Source organism: Dermacentor silvarum, chromosome 9, assembly GCF_013339745.2.
Source record: "Dermacentor silvarum isolate Dsil-2018 chromosome 9, BIME_Dsil_1.4, whole genome shotgun sequence".
Classification (NCBI taxonomy): domain Eukaryota; kingdom Metazoa; phylum Arthropoda; class Arachnida; order Ixodida; family Ixodidae; genus Dermacentor; species Dermacentor silvarum.
The window spans coordinates 28107264-28117003 of record NC_051162.1 but is presented as its reverse complement, the minus strand read 5'-3'; positions in this window follow the sequence as shown (position 1 = coordinate 28117003).

The following is a 9740-nucleotide window of genomic DNA, read 5'->3' as shown; positions in this document are numbered from 1 at the left end:
TGCTGTCACTGCCCTCGTGGACACCGGTGCCGATTATTCAGTTATGAGCGGCGCACTGGCATCTAAATTGAGGAAAGTCACCAGGTCATGGCAAGGGCCCCAGTTACGCACGGCAGGTGGCCATCTGGTGATGCCAACTGGAATGTGCACGGCACGTATTCGAATCCGTGCGTCGACGTTCACGGGGTCTTTCCTCGTATTACCTGTGTGCTCGCGCCCAATAATCCTTGGAATGGACTTTCTTTGTGAATACGGCGCAACCATTGACTTACGTGAGTTGCTGGTGTCGTTCGAGGACCCTTTTCCTTCTGAAGCTGACAACATCACCCAAGTACCGAAGACCGTGCTACGTGTGTCCGATGAATGCGTGACTCTGCCCCCTCGCAGCAGCCTCTTTGTCGGCGTGGAATGTGAGCAGGACGTTCCCCACGCTGTAATTGCGGAGGCAAATTTGTCTTTCCTGCTTGAAAAACAAATATGCGTTGCCAGAGGAGTTATTCAGCCTCGAAACAGACAGGCTCACCTGCTGGTCACGAACTTCAGTGAGGAATATCGTCATCTTGCCAGACGCCCCGCGATTGCATACTTTGCGGAAATTGCCGACGTCAACGGTCCGCCAGTATTAGTTGCTCTTTCGCCGTGTGACCATTCTGCCAAGGCGTTTGCGAGCACTCTAGATGTGAACCCGAGCCTATCATCGGAACAACGAGAAAGGCTTCTGGACGTACTCGATTCTTTTCGAGATTGTTTCGCTACAACGACGAAGGTTAACCAGACGCCGCTTGTCCAGCATCGTATCATTACCGAACCTACCGAAAGGCCCGTTCGACAACATGCCTATCGGGTATCGCAAAAGGAACAAGACGCCATACGTCACCAAGTTCAGCAGATGTTTAAAGATGACGTTATCCAGCCATCGACCAGTCCCTGGGCTTCGCCAGTTGTGTTAGTAAAGAAGAAAGATGGTACGTTGCGCATTTGCGTGGATTATCGAAAATTAAATAAGATCACGAAGAAAGACGTTTACCCCCTGCCCCGAATAGATGACTCCTTGGATCGTATACGCAACGCTCGCTACTTTTCTTCCATGAATTTACGCAGTGGCTACTGGCAAATCTCCGTTGACGCGCGTGATCGTGAAAAGACCGCTTTTACTACTCCTGACGGCCTCTACGAGTTCATGGCGCTTCCTTTTGGGTTATGCTCTGCGCCAGCTACTTTTCAAAGAATGATGGACACGGTTCTCTCTGGGCTGAAATGGCAATAGTGTCTCGTTTACCTCGACGAGGTGGTGGTCTTTTCGGACACGCTTGTGCAGCACGTCCAGCCCCTCCAGACAGTTCTTCAGGCAATTCGAGCAGCTGGACTTTCTCTAAAACCCGAAAAATGTCATTTTGGATACGACGAACTGAAGTTTTTAGGTCACGTTGTGAGCCATGCCGGCATCCACCCAGACCCAGAGAAAACGAGCGCCGTGGCCGCATTTCCCGTGCCAAAAAATAAGCGTGATCTACGCCGATTTATGGGGCTCTGTGCGTACTACCGACGCTTTGTCAAAAATTTCTCTAAAATCGCTGAACCCTTCAACCACCTGACGAAGGAAGGCATGCCGTTTGTTTGGGGTCAGGATCAGTGCCTCGCATTCGATACCCTCCGAAACCTTCTCCAGGCCCCACCTGTACTCGGTCACTTTGACGACCATTTAAATTATTTAACGCAAGTACTTATTTATTTACTTATATTTATACAAAATACCCCTAAAGGCCCTCGCAACCGAGGGTATTACACAGGGGGGCACAAATACGACAAAAGGAACATATGTGACGCTATAATAACAAGTTAGAATTTCGTTATACAGTCATAACACTATGCAACACTATACAGATTAATAACAGCTACACCACCTAAAAACAAATTTATTGAAGAAAAAAAAACGAGAATCATCATAGAAGTATAAGGAATAAAAACAAAACCCAATGTACATCTAGAAAACAGTTTACAAAGTGATTACACTGTAGTACTAGTAGACAGTAGATTTACAAATTTATCGTGATCTGTGGTGGTAGCAACACGTGGAGGCAAAGCGTTCCAGTCAGTTATAGTGCCTGGAATGAATGAATGTGCGTAGTTAAATGAACGACATGACACGCGCTTGACTTTGAAAGGATGGTCGCGTCTATCAAAAATAGCAGATGGCAAACAAAAAAACTCGTTGTGAAGAGTTGAGTGATGATACAATTTATGAAAAAGTGATAAACGTGCAATTTTATGGCGGAGAGATTGTTCTTGAAAGCCAGCACGTTTCTTCAATGCTGTGATGCTGGTATGACGTGAATAATCAGAATAGATGAAACGAACTCCGCGGTTCTGCAGTGATTCAATGCTATTTATTAGATATGCTTGATGGGGGTCCCAAATTGCCGAAGCATATTCGATGTTGGGTCGGATTAGAGTGGTATAAGCACGTGATCGGAAGTGGAAAGGGGCATGCTTTAGGTTATGTTTTAAAAGACCTAATGACCGATTAACGGATGCAACAGTAAGGTTAATAATACAGTAAGTAAGGTTAACAGTTAGGTTAAGCTTACGTAAGTAAGGTTAAGCTTGGCAATAATAGGCCGGTTTTTGTTTTCAGAAAAACGGCCTATGCGGTGGGCCCGGGCTAGAGAAGACACAGTAAGCCCAAGTTTGCGAGAACAAACCTCGCTAACAAGACGTTCTCAGACCTCCCAAGTTTCGGCCTTATCAGAGTCTGGAATGCCAAAAAAGAGGACGTTGGACCTGCGGGAACGGTTTTCCAGATCATCAATCTTTTTTTAATGTTTGATACACCGTAAGAACGACTCGTGGAGGCCTCCGATGTACGCGTTGACTGGTTATTGAGTTCCAGTTCTTCCACACGTTTAACTAAAGCCTGCATTTCATTTTTCAAGCCTGCATTTGTCTGGCTTTTGAGCTCAAGTCCCTCTACACGCTTTGCCACAGACCGTAATTCATTTTGCAAGCTTATATGAATTGTGAGGATCTTATTAACACTTTCTAGCATGTTCGTGTGGTTCGCCTCAAACCTTTGAATAGCATCATATACAAGTTCAAGTTTCTCCTCCTGAGCCTTGGTCATAGGACCGGGGTTTGATTCATTGTCCCCACCTAAAACTAAAATACGCCAAAGGTACACAACCGCTGCGCCAAAACGCTTCAGGATGTGGGGGCTACAGTATTCTATATTCGAGGCTACAGTATTCAGTATTCGGGACTACTGTATTCTGGAGATCGGACCACAAGCCAGGGCCAACAGAAGCGCTAACCTTCAACAAAGATTTATTAGCAGCTCAACGACTGGAAAATTACGGTACCGAATGAAATTTAGTCATATTCGAGAGTACAGTAAAAGTCAGGTTTCCAGAGTTTTGACCGTTACTTTCGTGATATAACTAAAGTTTGTCCGGTATCGTAAGTTTCGAGTTCTCTAAGAAATCAAAACGCAGGCGAACCCTAGCTTTTTGTATGGCGTAACCACTTTATTTCGTCAACAGATAGGATTTATTTTAGTGAGCTTCCAGGGTACGTGAGGCGGCCCTCCTATCCGGTCCTCTGGTGCCGCATGCTATGGTAGTGAGTTCCTGTCTTTCAGCGACTTCCAATGCCCAGATGACGGCCCGCTGTTCAACTGCCGGGTCCCAGCCGGACGCCGAATCCTCCCACTCTTGCTCGTTCGAGAGTTCCCCTTCTCTTTTCTGTTTAGGTTGTTGCATTCGAATGAAATGTGCTTTAAATATGCTTTTGTGGCCCCGCATAGCTTACATTATGGGGTGTAGACCTCTGAGTAAGCCTTAGAGTATATATATGGGTTTGGGAACGTGTTCGTTTTTAGCTTCCGCCATGCCACTGGTTGAGCTTTATTGGCGGTGGTGGGAGCGTCCTTCTGTTGTTTCTATAATATAATATAATTTCGTGGTAGGTGGTCAAGGTCTCTGGCCGACCTCAAGACCGGCTTGCCTGGTTGACGAAACTTCGGGATTAAAGTGTGGACCTCCTCGTTCCGAGGATGCGAGGTGTGGGCCGGAGCCCATAGAATTCTAACGGGTCTGCCGTTGAAACGTTGCGGTTTTAGGAGTTGTTTGCCGGGTTTGTGGACCTTCCCTTTTGCAAAGTTTCGAACGGCTGTCGTTGAGTCGCTAAAAATCGCGTTGGCTTCCGTGCTTATAATGGATAGGGCAATGGCCGCTCCCTCCACCTCTTGTGCATTTTCGATTCATACTGAGGTGACTTAGATCGGTTTTAGGTCCATGCCCACGATGTCCATCGAAAAGGCGTCGTGATCAAGGAGCACTGCAACGCCCTTACAGACTGCCTCCTTATTGTTTGAATATTTGCTGCGGATGGCTTTGGCTCTGGCCTTCCTCCTTTCTGCTAGGTGTTCGAGATGCATATGTATCGGGATTCGATCTATTCTCAGATACTTGTGTATGTCTCTCGGCATTTGCACGGCTTCTGTCCCTATGCATTCTTGCCTGATATCCAAGGTTCTCAGAATGTTCCTTCCCTTATGTGTTTGTGTTAGTCTGTCTTACTGTGCGGTTCTATGCGCCTCGAGTAGCTCGAGATAGCTTTCGGTATATAATTCTTTTCCTCACTTATTGCATTGCTTTGAGTGCACCCAATGTAGCAGTGACTTATTCATTTCATTAAACACGCTTTATTGTGCCCCAGAAATGCACTTGGAGTAGACTCTCCTTAAAAATGTGGCCTTTCAAGCCACACGGAAATGTTTTCCCGGGCACACGAACTGTAAACTATGTTCGCAAAGCAAACACAGACACACACTTCCTGTAATGGCGTGGGTGTCATCCATTTAAGTCGCAACCACTAGAACTTCGTCCGTCCGATACCGGTGTCATGGTGGGCTTCCTTTAAGAGGCGACAAGTTCTACGAATACAGCGCGGCATGAACGCTTCACGATATACTCTTTCTTTCCACACAGTAAATCGGACACCTCTATAACGAAGTGATTAGGGCTTCCTAAATACTTCGTTATAAAGTCACTTCGTTGTGAAGGTCATGCACCGCAAAGATTGCAATAAAATCGGGACATAAATATTCCATCCTTATACAGGTCATTTCGTTATAGTGGCATTCGTTGCAGACTACTTTAAAACACCAACCGCATCCTTCTTGTTTGAGCTTCGTTGACTACTTATGGATCCTCCTGGTTAACTTGTCTCCTTGCATAGGGGTCAGAAGTCGACCTCACTGTATGGTTTTCGTGCTAGTTTATAAATTGACTGGAACACTTGGCGGGTGGCTGCTGAAAACACACGATGTGACTCCTTGATGTCAAGCGACTTCATCAACAGGGTTAAAAAACGACAACGCTCATTGAACAGCTCTAAAGCATTGAAGGCTTACTTTAAGCTATTCAACCACTCCGGGCCGGCATTACAACTCCCTGCCAGTGTCACGGGCTGGCTTGCTGCACCTTCCCAGACAACGCTCAACCTCCCCTCGCACTTCGTAAAAATGACCCGACATCCCACGTCCTATGAAAGACGTACCGCAGACATCCCGCAAGATTCCGCAAGATTCAATGAAACCCCAAGAATTCGGATGTTATCGGGATTTGTTGGCAGAGTTGGCAGGCATAACGTTTGAAACGCGCATGAAGCGACCTAATAGGCTGTGCGTTTCGTTGTTTTTACTTCCACGATTAAACCAAAAACGTTCATGAGTCAATTATTATTGTACAAATTATAAATATCGCATTTCCTCCCTGTCAGTAATGTAACACGCGAATTTCGCCGGATTATACCAACTATTTCCCTGTGCTCACCTTACTGGAGAAGGAGGTGTAGATTATAATGAAGAGAAGGGAGGAGAGGTCGGCCTGGAGAGCGTGTCTCTAGCCTGCTACTCCTCACTGGGGTAAGGGGAAGTGGGTGAGGTGGGTGGCAGGTGATTATGATATCGTACTATGAGCTACTATTTACACACGTTGTCGAATACGCGGTTGTGCACTTTTCACACACTACACGCAGGAGTAGTGTTGTCCACACAAAACGTCGTCGCGCCAACACATATCGCACACTGCACACTGCACAGGACCTTGAGACGACCGTCTAAGCCCGTCTCACACATAAAGTTCAAAAGTGATCTTACGGTGTGCTGGGCATTATCAACTCTTCTCCACGTGCCTAAAACTTTTGCTTCGGAAAAGGGGCGGGAGTCCAAACAGTCAACAGTACGTTTTAGTGTCCTTCGCTCGGCCGCATTTTGAGAGCACACGGAAAGTATGTGGTCTATTGTCTCAGGAGTGTGACAGACGCTGCAATCAGGGTCCCGTTCTCTTCCAATATTGTGAAGGTAGTTGCGAGTGTACTCCACACCAAGCCGTAATCGATGGATTAGTGTTTCTTGGCCTCTCCGCATCCAAAGTGGAAGTCGGAATCGCAAACCGGCGTCAAGTCTATGGAGGCGCTCTTGCCGATATTCGTGGTTGTCCCATTGTCGCGCCTCAGACGTTTTGATGGAGTCGTGTAGCAAGGCGTGGATGTCATAACGGCAAAAGGGAAGTTTTAAAATCTTCCCGTCAGTGTGCGCCATTTTCGCTTCCGTGTCAACCTGCTCATTTCCAGCTATTCCACAGTGGCTGGGAATACACTGCAGCGCAATGGTATGTCCATTGCCTTGGTGGTGTGGTTGTGGTCGTGGTATGATGTTCATCTTCTTTGAAAAGAAAGAATGAACATCTTACCACCCCGTGCTACCGCCATAGGTGCCTCGAAAGTATACTAAAACAACGCACGCGATCATGTTAGGCACTCAATGGTAATTTAATAAATAATGATTAGAATGGCTGGTGTCCAAAACTGGCCGCCTATGACTTATTTGCGGCTCTCAAAATCACTTCCGCCGCAGTCAACAGGCAAAAGCATGGCCTTTAAGACCTATGTTTGTTACAAAAGAATGCGTCATCGTAGCCGCGCGGATTTGGACACCACCTATATCTGGCCATGGCATGTTCCAGGCTTCCGCAATCGCTTTTGGCGCATTTAACCAGAAAAAGCATGATTGTTGAGATTTGTTTTAACTATTGGAGGAAGCCGTCGCCGAGCGGTGGATACACATTCGATGCACAACATATTGCGATATGACATTAAGACGTCATTGCACCTCCAGCAATAATAGCATCTGTCCCTCACGGTGCTTCCAGAGCATGCCATAAGCAGAATTACAGAAGTGACAGAAGCATAGCCTCCGAGCTTTGTTTTTGTCCCTTATGCAGCAGTCGCTGGCTGTAAATTATGACACCTCCATTAACAAAAGCATTTGTAATAAAAACTAGTTCCTAGTTTTACTACTAACAGAAATGCTTATATTTTTACCTCTAGTTTTTGCTAAATACTATGTCCTCACCATCATTTTTTGCCGTCGAAGCCAATCCAAACCTAGCCAGGCTGAGGAACAAATAGCGCGGCTTTTAGTGAGTGAGTGAAACAACTTTTATTTATACCAGCAGATTGAGGCCTGGGCCTAGGCCACGCCAGGGGCGGTAGAGAGACCCTGTCTCCCGGCCGCCTCTCGAGCTCGCTGGATGGCCCATCGTTGATCTTGCAGATCTGAGCTGATCAGCGCGGCTTTCAACCGCGCCCCAAGCTGTTCTGGGGAGACTACCATTATATCCTGTACATGTGCGCAATCCCATGGAATGTGTTCTAGGGTGACGTGTTCTGTCCTACATAATTTGCACAAGTCATCTGGGTATAGTTCGGGGTAGATGGGATGCAGGTGCACCGGGTTGGGGAAGGTTCTAGTTTGAAGTCGCCTCCAGTCAACCGCCTGAGATCTGTCTAATTTGGAGCTAGGAGGTGGGAATATGCACCTCGACTTTTGGCAGAAGCGGGTGATGTCGCAGAATCTGAACATTCTGTCCTTCTCCTTCCAGGTCTCCCCTCCCGTTCCTTCGGGGGAAGCTTCTTCGCTAGCGCGGTAAATGAGACCTCGCGCGACGCGGTGGGCTTCCTCGTTGAGGTTGGGAGCGAGGGACTCACAGGAGGTGTGGGCTGGGAACCAAATGATGTATCTGTCTTCGAATTCCTCTGATGATATGAACTGTGCTTTCCCCTGGAGTATGTTAGCGGCCTCGGGCGATATTCTTATCGCAAAAAGTATCGCGCAAACTTTTCGATCAGGAAAGGTGACTATAAACGTTATTTTTATACTTTTGCACCTGCTTATTTCCTTTTTCACGCATGCATAGTTTCTCAAGAGTCAGTGTGCTCGAGTTCGCTATTCTGCTTCTTTATTTTGGGTCTGTATGCTTTATTAGTCGGAGAGTGGGAAGCCGATGCGGATATAGAGTGATGGTGACCACGAGAAGCGCGAAGCAATGTCATCTAAAATAATAACAGTACTTGATTTTGCACTGTCTTTTATAGGCTACGTTTCTATTGGATGTTCACTTTTTTGCTTTGTTTTGCTACCATCGTCTTGTACGTGTACGGGTGAGCAGATATCTCCGCTGAAAGGCGAAGATATCTATTGCATAAGCTTTAACAAGGCTCGATCGAAGTTAGCCACGGCCCTAAGGCGGTCTTTCTGCACTAGGTTCTCCTATGCTTACTCAGTTACCAGTTTTATGTCTAGCTGACACACATAATTTTGATGTCATTAGTTACACAGTGTACTTATGGCACTAAAGAACCATATAACTTCATACATTTCAAAGAAAGCTTGCTGACCTCTGAAAATGTTAATTCATGAATGGTTTAACCGCAGCGTCAGAAAATTACCAGTGCTTGTATTCTGTGTGATCTCTTTGCTATACGCAGGGGGTGAGGTATCGAAATCAGCAGTCAGTTTTATATATTTTTTGTTCCTTCTCTTTAATTGTGCACCACTTTTTTCCCTTCTTCTAGAGGTATCACATGGTTGTTCAAGGCGTGGACACCGCAAAGAAAAAAAAAACATCACGTATGTTGCAAAGTATTCTCGTGCCAGCAGGGGCAGTGGAGTTCCGTTGCTTCCGGGCAAAAGGAAGAAATAAATTTGTGGACACCAACTTCTGCAAACTGATGTACGGCAAATGTAATTTATGTATGAATACGACATGTTCGTCTTAAAACAATAACCGATTGTACTCTTGAATGCAGACACTCGGGCTGTGAGCTGTGCAGTAGTGTGAAGCCTTCACATTGATTGTTACCCGTTGACTTGTTGTTTACCAGGTGTCTTTGTTATTACTTGTGACCTTCACTCATACCTGTGGGTGAAGCAGCAGAACGCAACAATGACTAAGCAACCGTAGTAGAGTAAACAAATGAAGGTGACAACAATTTAAAATTTGTGTGGAAGTCATTAGAAAAACAGGAAACTGCATGAGATGCCTTTTCTTTTCTGCAGATTAACACGATTTTTTCATCGCGAGATTTTTTCATCTTACGAATCATCATTATTATTTGGCTTGTAGATATATACGCGTTTTAAAAGGACGAATAGGTCTACTAGAAATGTGTCATGATGGGACATTCAAAATTTTCACCAGTCAATGACACTGAGTTGTCGAAGTATTTTTTGTTATGTACTGCACAATATTGCAATGCATAGACGACGCCCTGGATTGCCTTCACGGCGCCAAGTATTTTTCTTCAATCGACCTTCGGTCAGGACATAGCAGTCGATGACATGGACCGTGAGAAGACCGCTTTTGTTACCCCTGACGGCCTTTATCAGTTTAAAGTCA